The 16,085-nt window shown below is 40.2% G+C and overlaps 1 long non-coding RNA gene across 1 annotated transcript in view; it reads left to right on the top strand.

Annotated features, from left to right (window-relative positions):
* The window catches only part of LOC119255738 (uncharacterized), a 42,548-nt gene extending 26,791 nt beyond the window's left edge, over positions 1-15,757 (top strand). Inside the window, exons 2-4 of the long non-coding RNA XR_008553528.1 lie at positions 5,137-5,302; positions 6,099-6,234; positions 15,468-15,757. This is a non-coding gene — a long non-coding RNA (uncharacterized LOC119255738). The remainder of the gene's footprint in view (positions 1-5,136; positions 5,303-6,098; positions 6,235-15,467) is intronic.
* The last annotated feature ends 328 nt before the right edge of the window (positions 15,758-16,085 follow it).

Raw genomic sequence — 16,085 nt, 5'->3', positions numbered from 1 at the left:
TTCTTAAAGATAAAAAAAGACCTCTCATTTCTTCCTCCATTTTCCAACTATTTACTGAAGATTTGTTGCATAGACAGTATTGAGCTAAGCAATATAGAGAATCAATATTAAATACACTGCATTCCTGTGCACAAATTGTTTATAATCTGACTGGGAACTCTGGTAAAAATAACAATATGCGAAAGCACCAGTGACTCCTAAACTAAAAGATCTTTCCCAGTAAAGGCTCTGTTTCAAGCCACATATAAACCAAAGGTGGACTGGGGTGGGGTAGCCTCAGGGAAGCTTCACGAAGGGAGAGGCACTAACTTGTGCTCCCATTAGAGAGGAGGAAAATGGACATTGCAGGAGGGAAAAGCATTGTGTAAAACTAGATTGTGGAAGATGCTGTGTCATCATGATGAACAGTAATGAATAGTTGGTATACTTGGAAAAGAGGGTAAATGAAGTTAGAAGCTATATTGGATTGTTTGGTTAAGATCATAAGTTTTGGGAGGCAATAAACCTCTGTGGAGCCATGCCTAGTTTGTAGAGAGAAAGGAGGCATGTATTTTTGTGGACTCTGGTCTATATACATAATTTCAGTAAAAACTTATCACAATGGATACCACTGAACTATGAAAGAAGGATGGATTCCTTATATTTGTGCCAACATGGAAGGATCTTGAGGGTATTACACTGAGTGAAATAAGTCCAATAGAGAAAGCAGTATTTTCTGCTTTCACTCATTTGTGGTAAACAGAGAATTCAAGCAAGTTGGTTGGTAAGGCTGTGTCAGTGTCAGCTCATCAACTGCAACAAGCTTACCACACTTGGAATGTTGTTGGAGACACATGTTTGTGAGAAGGAGGTTGTTGGTAACACTATTGTTTCTGTCCAATTTTGCTCTGAATCTAAAGCTGCTCCTAAGGTAGCAAATGTCTCTTGCAGCGAATTTCTCTACATCTGATGAGCAGTGAAGCTAACCCCCGAATTATAAACAATGTTGTCAGCCTTTGTGACTTCAATAAAAATAATAGACTCCAGGTGTATTAATTTGAAAAAACACATTATACTCTCACATACACAGTAACAGTAGATTTGTATGAAAGTTTTGTTGTATGATACATTTCTCACCTGGAAATCTTCACTTTACTTCATTCTACATGAACTTTAGCTTTCAAACTCCCCCTCCCCGCCCCCAATTCAATAGGAGTGTGACTATCAAATATGTATTACACAGTTTGTGGGTCCATGTGAGGTACAGTGATTCATTAATGAAGATTTTGAATACTATGTAAAAAGGAACTACTTAAGTTTTTTTTATTGCCTGATTGGTGTATGCGTGATTCCTTTTAGAGAACTAGCTCATCCTTGCAGGCCAAGGAATTATCACTGTGCTCTTCACGGTCAAGCAGACTGTGCTTAATTCCATTGCTTCCATCATTGTTCATGTCAAGTAACCACATGACGTGCCCGGACGTGCGCTGACTAGTTTCAATTAAAAATAAACAGTCAATGAATGAGTGAAACCCTAAACCTCCCTTTCTATTGAAAGTGGTATTTTCTCTGATCCTCTTCCCCTCTGTTGCCCTGAAAGCAGGTACTAAATCTCTGGGTGAAGGTGCCCTCTCTGCACAGAGATGGAGAGACCACCCCCATCATCAAAGACAGGGAAGGGGACTGTGAAACAAACTCTGTTCAGTTCACTAAATTGGTTGTCCAGAACAAAACTTTCAAGAATTTCTTTATTCTTTCTATTCCACAAAAATTTATTGTTTCTTCTGCTAAAAGCTATATACACTGGCTGTTTTGGTTATTTGCTAGTTTCCATAGTTGATGGACTTCTGTGTGTACAAATTAAGTTTGTCCTTTTTTTTTTTTTTAAGAAAGTTTTCTTTTTTTTTTTTTAAAGATTTATTTATTTATTTATACAAGAACTGGGTAAAGTCAGAAGTGCGGGAGGGTGAGAGAATTCACCAGAGTCAGAACGGAGAGCAGAATAGGCAGACTAATGAAGTACACTGCTGAGGGGAGCAGCGGGCGCGGCAGGAGGAACCCTTGCTGGCAGCTGGGGATCTAACCGGTGCTGCAGAGGCTGAGGGCAGCTTGGCAGCCCGGCGCTCAATCGCTGCGCCACTGGGGAGGCCCTTTCCTTTTTTTTTTTTTTTTTTTTTTGCGCTAATCTATTCTGTGTCCATTTATTATTGGACCAGCCCAAGGAACCACAGGAGGTGAAAATTTCCCTTATGCTCATAATTCTGTGGTTTTGGGGACACTGTTTTGTAACGTTTTGATATAGATTTTGCCTCTTTTGACTTTCATCCAATCTATTTAATGCTGGTGACATCATTGCTCTTGACATTGGATCAGCCACAAGACCATCTGGGAATGCCAGGTCTTAAGACACTTTCTAAGGTTGCTAGCTATGCTTTGTAATAATGAATATAAAGTCAAGTCTTGCCCAGAATATGTAGGAAAATGTGAATGATGATTTGTCTCTGATCATGTGAAATTTGCTGTCCAGAGTTTTACATCATAAATATCTTCCAGCTACATCTCCTCTTGACCTCTTCAGACTGTAATGCTGCATTGCTAGCACGTGATGTCTTTCTAGTGCCTGCACAAGCCATCTGTCACAGGGACCATAGGCGAGGGATCTTTGGGAAAAGTGAGAAGACCAGTCCCAGTTCCACAAAACTTTATTCCATATCTTGCATGGTTTATGACTGGTTTGGGAAAGCACAAATTTGCCAAACTGGGAATTGTGATTCATTTGAACAGGGGCTCAGCTGTGGGGCCTGGGGTGGCCCCATCAGCATGAGTTTTGGAATTTCAAGAGATATCTGGTGACCCCTCATAGGGAGCACATCAGGACCACCCTACAAAGAAGAGATGGGACTCATGCAGGTCCCAGTCCAGACTAGAGGTCCCCCTGATGGCACTATCCATACTAGTCATCCCCAGGCTCTGTTGAGGGCATAGCAATTCTTGAAGAAAGTGCCCTTGCACTTTCTTCAGGTCTGGGGCAGGACCCTGATGTCTTGCTTGTGGCCATGGGCCTGGGCATGGTGCAAAGCCTGCAGCTTACTACATGCGAAGCCCAGCCAAGCCTCAACCTCCCTGAGCCTTATTTTCCTCTTCACTAAGTGAGGATCAAAATGTGTTTTAAAGAGTTGTTTTAAAGAGTGAGTGAGATATTGATTGATGTCTGCTGGAGAAATGATGAACAAGACATAGCTCCTGCCCTCTTAAAATTTATAATCCTCTATCCCATGAAGTCAGGACTGTGCTAAGCAAATAATATAGTCTCAATCCATGGAACAGCGATGCATTTTTGGTATGGTAGGTCTTCACCCCTGGCATGGTCCCACCCTGCCTAATTTCTTTTTGATGCTTCAGTATGAGACTATGACTTCTCTTGGATGTGCAGGGTGGGAACAAAAGAGTATGTTCCAAGGGAGAAGGGTTTGTTTGGATAGATTAATCAAAGGATAATTTTCAGAGTATCTAGAGGAGAAGAATAAAAAGACCACAAGGTCCTCAGGCAATCTTCCCTAAATGTGTTTTTCTCCTAACTGAAATTTTTTGAGTGATCAGGCAAACAATGAGTTCAAGGTTTTACTTGATGGTGAGTTGGCTCTGCTCTATGGTTGGATAAGATATCTCTGAACAGTGTTGGGAGTCTAAACAGTACATACTTTGTAACAATATGTACAGCTGGTTTATACTCAGGAGGCTGATACCTTCAAAATAAATTCTACTAATTGTAAAATCTACTCAATGAGGGACTTTTCTAGACTGCCACCATTTCTAAAAGCAGTACAAAATTTCATTCTTTCATTTCTGTTTTCTGACTTTGAATATTTTTGAAATCTGAAAAACACATCAAAAAAAAAAAAAACCTTCCCAGGCAGGATTCTAAAAGACTGTGTGAATCCCAGAGATACTGTTGCTCCTTTGCTCCTTTGAACAAGTACCTGTCATATATCTATGTGTGATGTAACACAATAATTAAAGGATATACTTTAGTCATAATTGGGAGTTAGCTTTATTTTCTGCTCTGTAGGAAATTCGCTGCCTGAAATTCACTCCCTTTCATGTTTAAATCCATATACCATGTGCATTTTGTTGACTAACCAATAGGAAAACCAATTATATTTGCTACAGCTGTTTTTGTCCTTGCCTCCCAACAAAGTGTTTTCTCCATAGAGAGAGAAAGCAAAGTTGACATTTATAGAGTAAGTTCAAGTATAAATGGTGCTTTTTTGTGACCAACACTCCAGCAAGAATATATGGCTATTATCTGGACAAGCTTTCTTTACTTGAATTATTTGGAAGGCAGAGTCACAGGTTGGTGGTTGGCCTAGACTGAATTGTGTCTCTCCCACATTTCATATGTTGAGGGCCTAGACCCTCACACTTTACCAACATGAACAAAGTAATTACATTGAAATGGAATCATTAGATGGGTGATAGTAGTCAAGTGTGACTGGTGTCCTTACAAGAAGAGGGGATTTGGACACACACACACATACACACACATGCATGCACACAGAGGGCAGAACATGTGAAGACAAGAAGATGACCTTTCCCCAGAGAGACCTGAGAAGGAGCAACTCCACCAGCATCTTCATCCTGGACTTCCAGCCTCCGGGACTATGAGAAAATAAATTCCTGCTCTTTAAACCATGCAGGTTGTGGTACTTTCTTATGGTAGCCTTAGCAACTGATACAATGAGTCAGTAATTTATAGCCACAGAACAGAAGTTGACAAACCCATTGGGAAACGTCAGTGTACCCAGGAATTTTACTTCCTTGATATTTTAGCTGAATCACAAGAATTGTTTCTTTCCAGTATATTTATGCAATTATCGTAATCATTGGACTCTAGTATCTACCAGTTACTCCACATTTACCAGGCACTGGGCAATGAGCTTTCCATTCATACCATAGTGGCATCAAAAAGCCTCTCTAAATATCAGCGCTTCAACACAATACATGTCCATTTCTTACTCATGGACTGCCTAGAGTGGACATTGATGGCTGGGAGACTCACCTTGGAGATTCAACAAGTGAATCGAGGACCCAGTAAGACCCTTTTTCCTTAAGTTTCTGCCTTTCCCTCTAAAAGTTCATTTAATTTTTTTTTGTCAGTGGGTAGAGAGAAAGAAAAAGAGGAAGAAGGTTGCTCATTGGAGGGTTTTATGATCCTGACTTGGAAATAGAACTTGTTGCTGGCCACCACCTTCTGCTATCCAGATAGTGACAGGAGTGCTCACAAGTGCAGAGGAGCCTGGAAAGTATAGCGCCAGGATGGAAGGTGAGTAAATTGGGGAACAGAAAGTCTTCTCCCCAAGTCCCTGAGAATTTCCTTTCTTGCCATTATAATAGCTTGAAAGGTGGGTCTTATGCTTCTTTTACAAATGGAATGCAAAGGTGTGTTGGGGAGAGGGTTGTGTCCGAGGTCATGTATCTGGTATGTGAAGGAGCTGGGAATGAAACCAAGGCCTAAATGTTTCCAAATCCTGTGATCTTTCTACTATACTGTGATTTTCAAAGGCATGTCTTAAAAAAATAGAAATGGTCTGTGGTCAAATGCATTTAAAATATTATTATATTCCTTAGCCTGCTCTTGGATAGTCAAAATGGACTTTGATTTATAAAGGATATGAGAATTCTTAGCCCTGCACAGATTCACCCCAGCATTTCCTTTGAACCCCATATGTGAGAACTAATGTGTTGCTGACCTTATTATCAATGACTACCAGGACTCTGCTCCAGACATCAGACTTATGACTGTTCTGGTTGTTCATTGCTGATGTCATTTAGCTTCGGGACATCCCCGTTTCTTGGACATCATTCCTGGCTGCCTAGGAATCCCGATGGGCTGCTCTTTATCATTCCCACGTTCCTGTCCAGATTAATGGAGCAACAGGTGGGCACCATCTGGGATTAATTAGTCCTGACAACTGCTGGACTCGCAGCCTTGCGGGTAGGGCCCCTCACCAGTGTCTTGTCCCTGGTGAGAGAGAAACTCACCCTTGGTGGAATCACTGGTATCCAATGGTAAATGCTTATGGTTCATCTGACTAACTGCATCTGTGCCCACTCCCCAGGGTGAATTTGCCAAAATTTCCGCTGCATGGTAATTTCATAGAATACAAGACCAAGATTTTGACTCTGAGAGAGCCAAGGATGGACAAAAGAGCAAGTGAGTCAATAGTCATGGAGGCTAATGAAGACACAAGCAAGGTATCATATGCTCTGCCTCATGGGGAGGGGGCACTGGGGATAGGACATTGTATGACTGTGCCTGTGGGGATGCCAAGAATTTGAGTCCCTCTTTTAAGCAATCCTTTTGAAATTCATCTCCATTTAAGGAGGAACTCATTAAAGATCATCAAATGCTAACTTGTCATAGATATTAAAAGCATTAGGTTTATTAATAAAATGAGAGTTAACACTTAACATAGCACTTACTCTATGCCAGGCATATACTTTCTAAATGTATAATCAACTCAGTAGAGTATTATAATTATAATCATTATACTTTTATAGGTGAAGAAACTGAGGTAGAGAAAGGTTTGTAATCTTAGAGACAGAACAGTCGAGCAGCTGCTGGAAACTCTGTGCCCATATTAGTCAAATAACTCACCACTTTCCAGCCAGGAAGATAAGGTTTGATCTGGTTATCTGTTGCATTACAATAAGTGGATTTTGTTATTGTCAACAGCAAGGATTAACACACACACACATACACACAACACTTTAAAATTTAGCACATTTGCTAAATTGGGCTATTGCTATTGCACAATTATTACTATTTCATCAGAAACAGGATTCAGCAGAGAATGAATATTGTCAAGAGGAAATATTGACTTATTAGATCTACAAGTGACCTAATTGTTAATGATTAATTGAAAAGTCATGGTAGTTTGATGGTGGTTTTGATTTTAGAACTAAGTCCAGCAGCCCTTTGATCTTCTGAGCCTCCTTTCCTACTCATAGAGAGCTTCACTTCTGACTTCTGACACCAGATGTGTGGGGGTTGTCCCTTACACCATGCAATTCTCCAGGATATCAGCTGGGTGTCCTACTGCTTAGTTCTGACATGATTTACCTGGAGATAAGGTCAGATCCTACAGGTGAGGGTTTCAGGCCTATGATGCTTGTTCTCAGCACACTTCAGATGCCGATGGGAAGAGCAGGTCCTGGGTTCCCCAACACTGCTGTCAGTCTTGACTACAGATCAGTGCTTCCCAGGACCCCTTCTGAGTTTCAGCTCATTTGCTGGAGTAGCTCACAAAACTCAGGGAGACACCTGAATTTACCAGCTGATCACAGGACATGACAAAGGCTACAGAGGAACAGCCAGAGGAAGAGACACATAGGGCAAGGTCTGGGAGGGCCCCGGACATGAGCTTTTGACTATTTGGGTGTGGGTATGTCACCTGCCTGGCATGGTGTGTTTATCACTCTGGAAGCTCTTTGAACCCCATACATTTGGGCTTTTCATGGCTATTTCCTCATGTAGGCAGATGAGTTATTTACTTTCAGTGTTCCTCTGAGGGTAGGATAAAAATTCTAAGCTTCTACTCATGTCTTGGTCTTTCTGTTGATCAGTTCTCATCTAGGAGCCAACCTAGCATTACCGCGTGAGGATTAGAGGTAACACTTTAACTCAGGAAATTACAAGGTATAGGGGCAGGAAGGGGCACTGAGCAGGTTTTCTGATCCAGCAGACCGGGTAAGGAGGAGTCAGAGTCCTCAGTGGCTTTTGCAGGTCTTTTATTTAGATTTACCAGGCACATGGCAGGCAGGGGTGCTGGGGGGCGGGAGGCTGGCAGTCCTCCCAGCCCCCAGCAAATCCTCACTCTATCTGGGCTCTCTGGTGTTCTCTCTGCTTCTCTTCTTCTTCTCTCAGCTTCTCTCGGCTTCTGCTGGAGTCCCCGTGACGCCGCCCTTATAAATAAACTCAGTCTCTCAGCCCAGGTGCACCCGCTCCAGGTGTTGCCATCAGGCCTGCATTCAGGACCACAGGGTTCCCTCATCTATCCTAATGGCCAGAGGGCAGGAAAGCCTGATACTTTTTCCTTACCCTACACAAGGGCTTCAGGAAACCTTGGTCAGGAAACGGAAAAATACTAAATGTTAGGAGGAAAGATGCTCCCAGCGCTCTTATCACTTAGGACTTTACAGGGTTTGGGGAGATTTCATTTAGGAACTGGGGGCAGAGACCAGCTCTATTTTCTCTCCATGTGCCTTTTTTTTTTTTTTTTTTTGGTACAAAACCTTAGTAACAAGACAAAGGGTTTGACTTTGAGAGTGTGATGCATATGTGTGATGTAGATATCACACATCACAGATTACATGTGTTAAATTATTACTTACACTATTAGCTTCAAACAGAAAGTCATATCATCAATAATTTTGGAGTGATTTCATAAATGATTTATGCTATGTAGCGGCATGAAGACAGGGCAGGTTCTCTATGACCCCAGCAGATGGGTGAAGAAGGAGTGCTGGAGCCCTCAGTGGCTTTTGCAGGCTTTTATTAGATTTACCAGGTACACGGCAGGCAGGAGTGCTGGGGTGGGGGAGCAGGGACTGGCAGGCCACCCAGCCCCCAGCGAATCTTGACTCTATCTGGGCTTTCTTGGCGTTCTCTCGTGGCGTTCTCTCGCTCTCTCTCTTGTTCTGGTCTCTTACTCTTTCGTTCTGCTATTTTGCTGTCTTCGCCATGACTCAACCCTTATAAACCCAGTATCAGCCTAGGTGAAACCCACCTACCTATGCCCACACCCCACTCCAGGTGCCCACCATCAGGCATGCATTCAGGACCGCCAGGATCCATCATCCATCCTGATGGCGGGAGGGCAGAAAAGCCTGATACTTCACTTACCCTACATGCTACAACTTGTATAAAGCCAGTTTTATAGTTCAGACTTACTTAGAAAATAAAAATAAATATACATATATTTTCCATATTAATGTTATCACTGTTCCATTTGTTAAATATTTTTTTAAAGATTTATTTATTTATGCATACAAGAGCTGGGGTACAGGTCAAAGATGCGCCGGGGGGATGGGTGTAGGGTAAAGAAAATATCAGGCTTTTCTGCCCTTCCGCCATCAGGATAGATGATGGATCCTTGTCCTGAATGCATGCCTGATGGCGGGCACCTGGAATAGGGTATGGGCCCAGGTAGATGGGATTCAGCTGAGCTAAGACTGTGCTTTTTAAGGGCGGCGTCACGGGGACGCCAGGAGCAGCAGTAGAAGCCGAAGCCAAAGCCGAAAGAGAAGCCGAGAAGCAGCAGAACAAACTCCAGAGAGCCCAGATAGAGTGAAGACTTGCTGGGGGCTGGGAGGCCAGCACCCCTGCCTACCATATGCCTGGTGAACCCCAATAAAAAACCTGCAAAACCACTGAGGACTCTGACTCCTCCTTTACCCGGTCTGCATGGGATCAGAGAACCTGCTCTGTGTCCGCTCCTGACCTTACAGTGGGGGTGGTGAGAGGATTCATCAGAGACAGAGTGGGGAGCAGAACAGGCAGACTGACTGAAATACACTGCTGAGGGGAGCAGCGGGAGAGGCAGGAGAGGTCTGCTGAGCCATGTGGGTTGCTCTCTGGCCGGCTGGGCATAGAACTCATGCTGCAGAGGCTGCAGATCGCTTCATAGTGCGATACTTAATCCCTTGCGCCACCAGGGAGGCCCCCTGTTAAATATTTTTGAATATTTAACAGTGAATACTAACTTCACAAAAGTAGTTCTGGATGGTCTGTAACAGCAGTTCCCAGCTGATCAGCATCAGCCTGGACTATGCCAAGGCAGCTGGATTTGATGACTCATGTTTTGGTTTTAGGAAAAAAGAAAAAAAAAAATCATGGCAGTTTTGGCCATGTTTGAACCTGGCCAGCACCATTCAGATACAGCAGAGCTTACTTAACTAGTTCTGGCACAAGACAATGCAGGACAGGTAGGACATATTCCTGGGGCTTTGGTTTTGAACCCCAAGCTGGCTATGAAAATGGACCAGGTCCGAGCTCCCACTGAGACCAATTAGTTTCAAGATGGCTCCAGCACCAATTAAGTCTTGGGAACAGCTGGCTTGGAAAATGGGCCAATCAGATTTGAAAGGCAGGTACCTGAAAGCAAATATAAGCAAAGGCTGACTCAGCTTGGGGATTTTTGGAGAGGAGGTGCTTTGGATGACTGGATGTAGCAGCTTGAGGAGGCATAAGAAGGAGACTTGATTGACTTCTGGAGGAGACAGACTGACTTCAGGAGAGATACTGCTGGAACGTGGTCTCAGCAGCACACCTATGACTACTCCAGCTGACACAGGTTAGCTGGATCCTGGTCCATTACTGTCTGGTGTACCGCCAGTTCTAGGTTCTCATCTGAGGGACAGCATTATCTTGCATGAACAGCTTTTGTTTGAGCTACTAGACACTGGACACTATCTGGGGTAGGAGAGCCAGCCATGTGTGGCCTTAGGAACATTTTCCTTTTCCCCAGTTTCTCCTTTGTAAATACATCCTGTTGTTGCTGAACCCTAAGTTTGACGTGTGTTGCAATTGTGAGCACATGGGTGAAGAACCCACAAACGGTGTCTAGATTCCCCTAACTTTGTACACTTTTAGTTTCACACGTTATAGAACACATTGTAGTTCTATATAGTCCCGGCTGTTTATTATCTCCTTCGCTTTCCTTGTTGTTGGAGATGACTCTGCAAAGATGTTTCTGGAGTTTATGTCATGGAGTGTTTTGCCTATTTTCTTCTATGAATTTTATGGTTTCAGGTCTTACATCCAAGTCTTGCCCCAACCCCTCCCTTTTTTTTTTTTTTTTTTGTGGGACACTCGCCAGCAGCTGGGGAACGAACCAGCGCTGCAGAGGCTGCGGGCAGCCTCACAGCCCAGCGCTCAACCGCTGCGCCACCAGGGGAGGCCCGTCTTGTCCACTTTTGAGTTGAATTTTTGTGTTTGATATGAGATAATGGTCTAGTGTTATTCTTTTGTATGTGACAGTCCAATTTTCCCAGCACCATTTTTTGAAGAGGCTTTCCTTGTTCCAGTATATTTACTTTGCTCCTTTGTTGTATATTAGTTTTCCAGAAATATGTGTTTTTATTTTGGGGCTCTCAATTCTATTCCATTGGTCTGTGCGCTTGTTTTTGTTCCAGTGCCTTGCTGTTTTAATTATTATGAACTTATAATACAGTTTGAAGTCTGGCTGTGTGATACCTCCATTTTTATTCCCTTTCTAGTCAGGAGAGTTTTGGATACTTTGGGGATTTTTATTCTAGATGAAGGAAGAAGATAACAAATCTGAGAAATTCAGGAGGGAAGGAGGAGGGGGAGGAAGAGTTGAAAATGGTGGTGGGGGAGAGAGCAGTGGAGACTCTGGGGACTTTGGTGGCGGGAAAACCATTATGACCATTCCTCGGGGGAGAAATCCTACATTATGAAAAATAAACAAGGGTGTTTAAAAAAATTAAAATAGAATTGTAGTTCTATATGATCTGTTGTATTGTATTGACTGGTGCTGCCCCAAAGTTCATGTCTATCTAGTACCTCAGGATATGAAAAAAAAAAAATGGGATTGTTGTAGATTAGTTGTAGTAATTAGTTAAGTTGATGTCATAGTGGATGACATGTCTTTATGAGATACAGACACACAGGCACATAGAGAGGAGAAGCCATGTGAACATAGAGGCAGGAAGTGTAGTTATGCTGTCACAAACCAAAAAAATACCAATGATCAAGAGCAACTACCAGAAGCAGAAGAGACAAGGCAGGAATCTTCATTAGAGCCTCTGGGGGGAGAACGGCCCTGCTGACAATTTGGTTTTGAACGTAGCCTCTAGAACTGTGAGAATGTAATTCTGTTTTAAGTCACCCAGTTGTAGTAATTGTTCAGATCAACCCTAGGAAAAGAATATGTCTGTCTCTGCATATGTTACTCATTTGTCAAGTCAAATTCAATTTTTGTCTCTTTTGGGAAGCCTTCCTACTCAATGCATGGACATACTGCTGTTCTCTAACCCCTAAAGAGTTTATTGTTTTGACCATTTCTACTCATCATTCAATATTTAACAATATTTTCAAGAAAATTTCTGAATATGTCAACAACCTTAATAAGCAAGGAGCTTTTGGTCTATATCCCCAAGCCCCTAGGTATTAACATTTATCATTGTACTCATGCTAACTTCATTGTTCATTTATCTGAGTCATTTCAGTGTAGGGATCGTGTCTTTCATTTGTGCCTAACGTCAGACTCTCGAGTGTGTGCTTACTGAATGACATGCATGAAGTCAAGAACATTGTATTTATCAATACACTATAATTTTTCTTTAAATTCCGTTAGCCCTTTTCTTTACTTTCTGAGTCTCTGGGTTTACAATACAAACTGACTGTAATAATAATTCATAACCCTGTGTCTTTTAATACTTGAAACTTCTCAGAGAAGTTGAACATGATCAGAGATGACTATAAAATCCCTGCAAATTTTCCAGTGTGTTAAGACCTACCATTTTATCAGCGTCCTTTGTTAACTCCTTGATTATTAGTTCCTTTTTTATTTTAATTTAAGCCAAGCTTATCATATTAATTTTCTCAAAGTACATTCATCGATTTTTATTCCATTTTGCTTAAATCTCATGATTTTAATTTTATAAACTCTGATTCTTACATATCAGATTTTTATAAACTCTACTTACAGTGTGACTCAAATCTATGGTTGTGTTTGTAGTGAATTTCTACAGTCTACCCCTCATCTGTTAGAACATACTGGATCTGTTCTGTCATCCACTTCTCTCTCACTCTCAGTCCTCATAGCTCTGTTGGGGAGACTCCTCAGTTCTAGGAGTGGGTATATGATAGATACTTTCTGGTGTTTCGAGCAAAGAAATAGACTGAACATAGTTGTGCCACATTTATCATTGTATTGGCTGCCAAATTTATAATTCATTTATTGCCACTACCTAGATTTTGTCACCTATTTGTACAATAATAAGTATATGGTTTTGGCCTTTGGTATGCAAGTTGAAAGAGTTCAACAAAATAGAAAACCTATGCTTTCATGAAACTTGCAATAATTGGTTGTAGAGAGGGAGTAGACAAACTAATTAAACTAATAAGTAGGCATTATTTCAGATGGAGTTTAAGTACAATGAATGCAATAAAAATTTCATGTGCTAAGAAGAATATAGAACTGGGAATTGTGGTAGAGAATATATGGTTTGTGTGCATGGGGAGTGGTTAATTTAAACTAGATAATCAGGGAAGACATTTTATAGGAAGAAGCATTAAAGCTGAGATTAAATGAGACAGAGGCAGACAAGAACAAACAAGAAAAGCAACAATTGCAAAACAGCAAAGATGAGAAAGAAATGGGCATATTTAAGAAAAGGATGTGTGGAAAGTAGAGAGTAGTAAAAAATTAACTTCAGGAGGAAAATGAGGTTTAACTCATGAGAAGATTTTTAAATCCTGTTGAGGTTAGATTTTATTCTAAGTGCAAAGCAATAAGAAACAATTAGAAAATTATGAACAAATAGTTATTTCTTTGTGACAAAAAATGATTTCAATGTGAAAATTTGGGAGCGGAGATATAAAGCAATGAGATCAAGTGGAAGGTAATGGAAGTTGTGCAGTAGTAGAGATGGTAATTAGAGATGATGATTGCCTAGAACAGTGGCGACAGAGTTGAAGAGTATATGGATTCAGGATGATTTAGAATTATAACTTGTGTATGAATTGGCTAAAGTGTGATATAAAAAGAGAAGGATCAATCTAATTAAAATTTGCATATATAATTGGATAAGGTTGACATTTTCTGAGATAGGAAAGAACAGAGGGAGGAAGAAGTTGGGTAGTGAGTGAATCACAAGTTCTATTTTGAGCCTTTGATGTATGAGAGATTTATAAGATGGAGAATATATAGCTTAATATGAGTCCAGAATTTTGTGAGATATTGGAGTACTGATAAAAATCTGGAAGTCATCAGCATATACATGTTATTTAAAATCATGAAACCAGATATATTCATCCAGAGATATATGTAGATAAAAGAAGATAGTAAAGAGTCTAAATCATTTAAAATGTTTTGATGTAGATAAGTCAGTCAATCCATCAACGACATAGAATAATCATGAACATTTAAATTGTTAAAATGTATCTGAAAATGCATGAAACAAAACTAAGAATTGAAGAGAGAAATAGACACTTATAGTTGGACACTTCAATACACCACTTTCAATAACGAATAGAAGACATCGAAAGAACATCAACAAGGGAATAAAAAAACAACACTATAATCCAACTGGATAAAACTCCTATCTGGAGAACACACCATACACCATCCAACAACAGAAGAAAGTATATTTCTTAAGTAGGCATGGAACATTCTATAGAATGGACCATATGTTAGAACATAAAACAATCTCTCATGTTATAGAAAATAGATCCGTGAAACCAAAAGCTGGTTCTTTAAAAGTATAAACAAAATAAACAAACATCTATCCAAGAATACTAAGAAAAAAAAATGGGGAGAAAATGCTAATAGATAGAAACAAAAGAGAAGTTACAGCAGACATTTCAGAAATACAGCCATCTCAGCCCCTTGTCAGCTGTTTGGTGTGTGAATATTTTTTTCCATTCAATAGGACATTTTTGTATTGATAGTTTAGTGTACAGAAGCTTTTTAGTTTGATGTTATGCCATTTATTTTTTATTTTTTTGGCAGAAATGAACAAACTCATCTAAAATTCCTTGGTAATTAAGAAATCTGGACTAGCAAGAATAATTTTGTAAAGAACTTGTTGGAGGGAACATATTACCTGATTTTAAAACTTGCTGCAAAGATACAGTAATCAAGACTGTTGTACTGGCATGAAGTCATATATACCAGTGCCATAGAATTAAGAGTACAAAAATAAACCTCTTTACATAGTCAATTGATTTTTTTATTTGAGTAACATTACATCCTAACATTATAGAAGTTTCAGGTGTGCATGATTATAAATCAACATCTGTATATACTATATTAAGTTCACCACAGAAGACCAGTTCTATCCGTCACCATACAACAGTCCTCTTTCTCAATTTACTGGCCCTGCTCCCCCATTCCCTTCTAGTGACTACTAAATAATCTTAATAGTCTGTAAGTTTTTGTCTTTTATTTAGTTAATTTGTTTTCTCTATAAGCCACATGTGAACGAAATACTAAGTTTGTTTTTCTTCTATCTGGCTTACTTCACTAAGTATAATATCCTCTAGGTTTATTCACATTTTCCCAAATGGAAGGATTTTACCTTCTGTATACCTCAGTATTCCACTGTGAGTGGAATCATCTTTATCCATGCCTCAGTCTACAGGCATTTGGGTTATTTTCAGTTTTTGGCTATGGTAAATAATGCTGCAATAAACATGGGGTGCATATATCTCTTTGAATTAATGTTTTTGTGTTTTTCAGATAAATACCCAGAAGTGAAATAACTGGATTGTATGGAATTTTAATTTTTTGAAAATCTTCATACTGCTTTTCATAACATTCTTACTCACGGTGCCTAAGTGTTCTCTCCATATCCACTCCAACACTTATTTCTTGTCTTTTGGATAATAGTCATTCTCACAGGTGTGAACGTGTTATTGTTTTGATTTGCATTTCTCTAGTAATAAGAGATGATAAATAACTTTTTATGTATCTAGTCACCATTTGTATGTTTTCTTTGGAGGAAGTGTCTATTCAGATACCTGTTCCTAATGGCGTCATTTGTTTTTTTATTGCTGTGTTATGAGTTCTTTGGATATTAATCCCTTGTTGGATATACAATGTGTAAATATCTTCTCCCATTGGGTAGGATGTCTTTTCATTTTTTATGCAAGTTTCTTTCAATGTGCAGAAGCTTTTTAGTTTGATGTATTGTATGTCTGCTTTTGTTACCCTTGCCATTGGAGCCGAGTCTCCAAACGTCTCTTGAGGATGAAGTCAGGGAGTCTACTACCGAAGTTTCCTTGCTTGTATTTTATGGCTTCAGGTCTTACATCCAAGTCTTTAATCCATTTTGTACTAATTTTTGTGTATGGTGTT

Source organism: Talpa occidentalis, unplaced genomic scaffold (genome assembly GCF_014898055.3).
Source record: "Talpa occidentalis isolate TD23 unplaced genomic scaffold, MPIMG_talOcc4v2.1 talOcc4.3, whole genome shotgun sequence".
Taxonomy (NCBI): Eukaryota; Metazoa; Chordata; class Mammalia; order Eulipotyphla; family Talpidae; genus Talpa; species Talpa occidentalis.
Note: the sequence above shows the minus strand (reverse complement) of the source record. Positions and strands in the feature narration are given on the sequence as shown.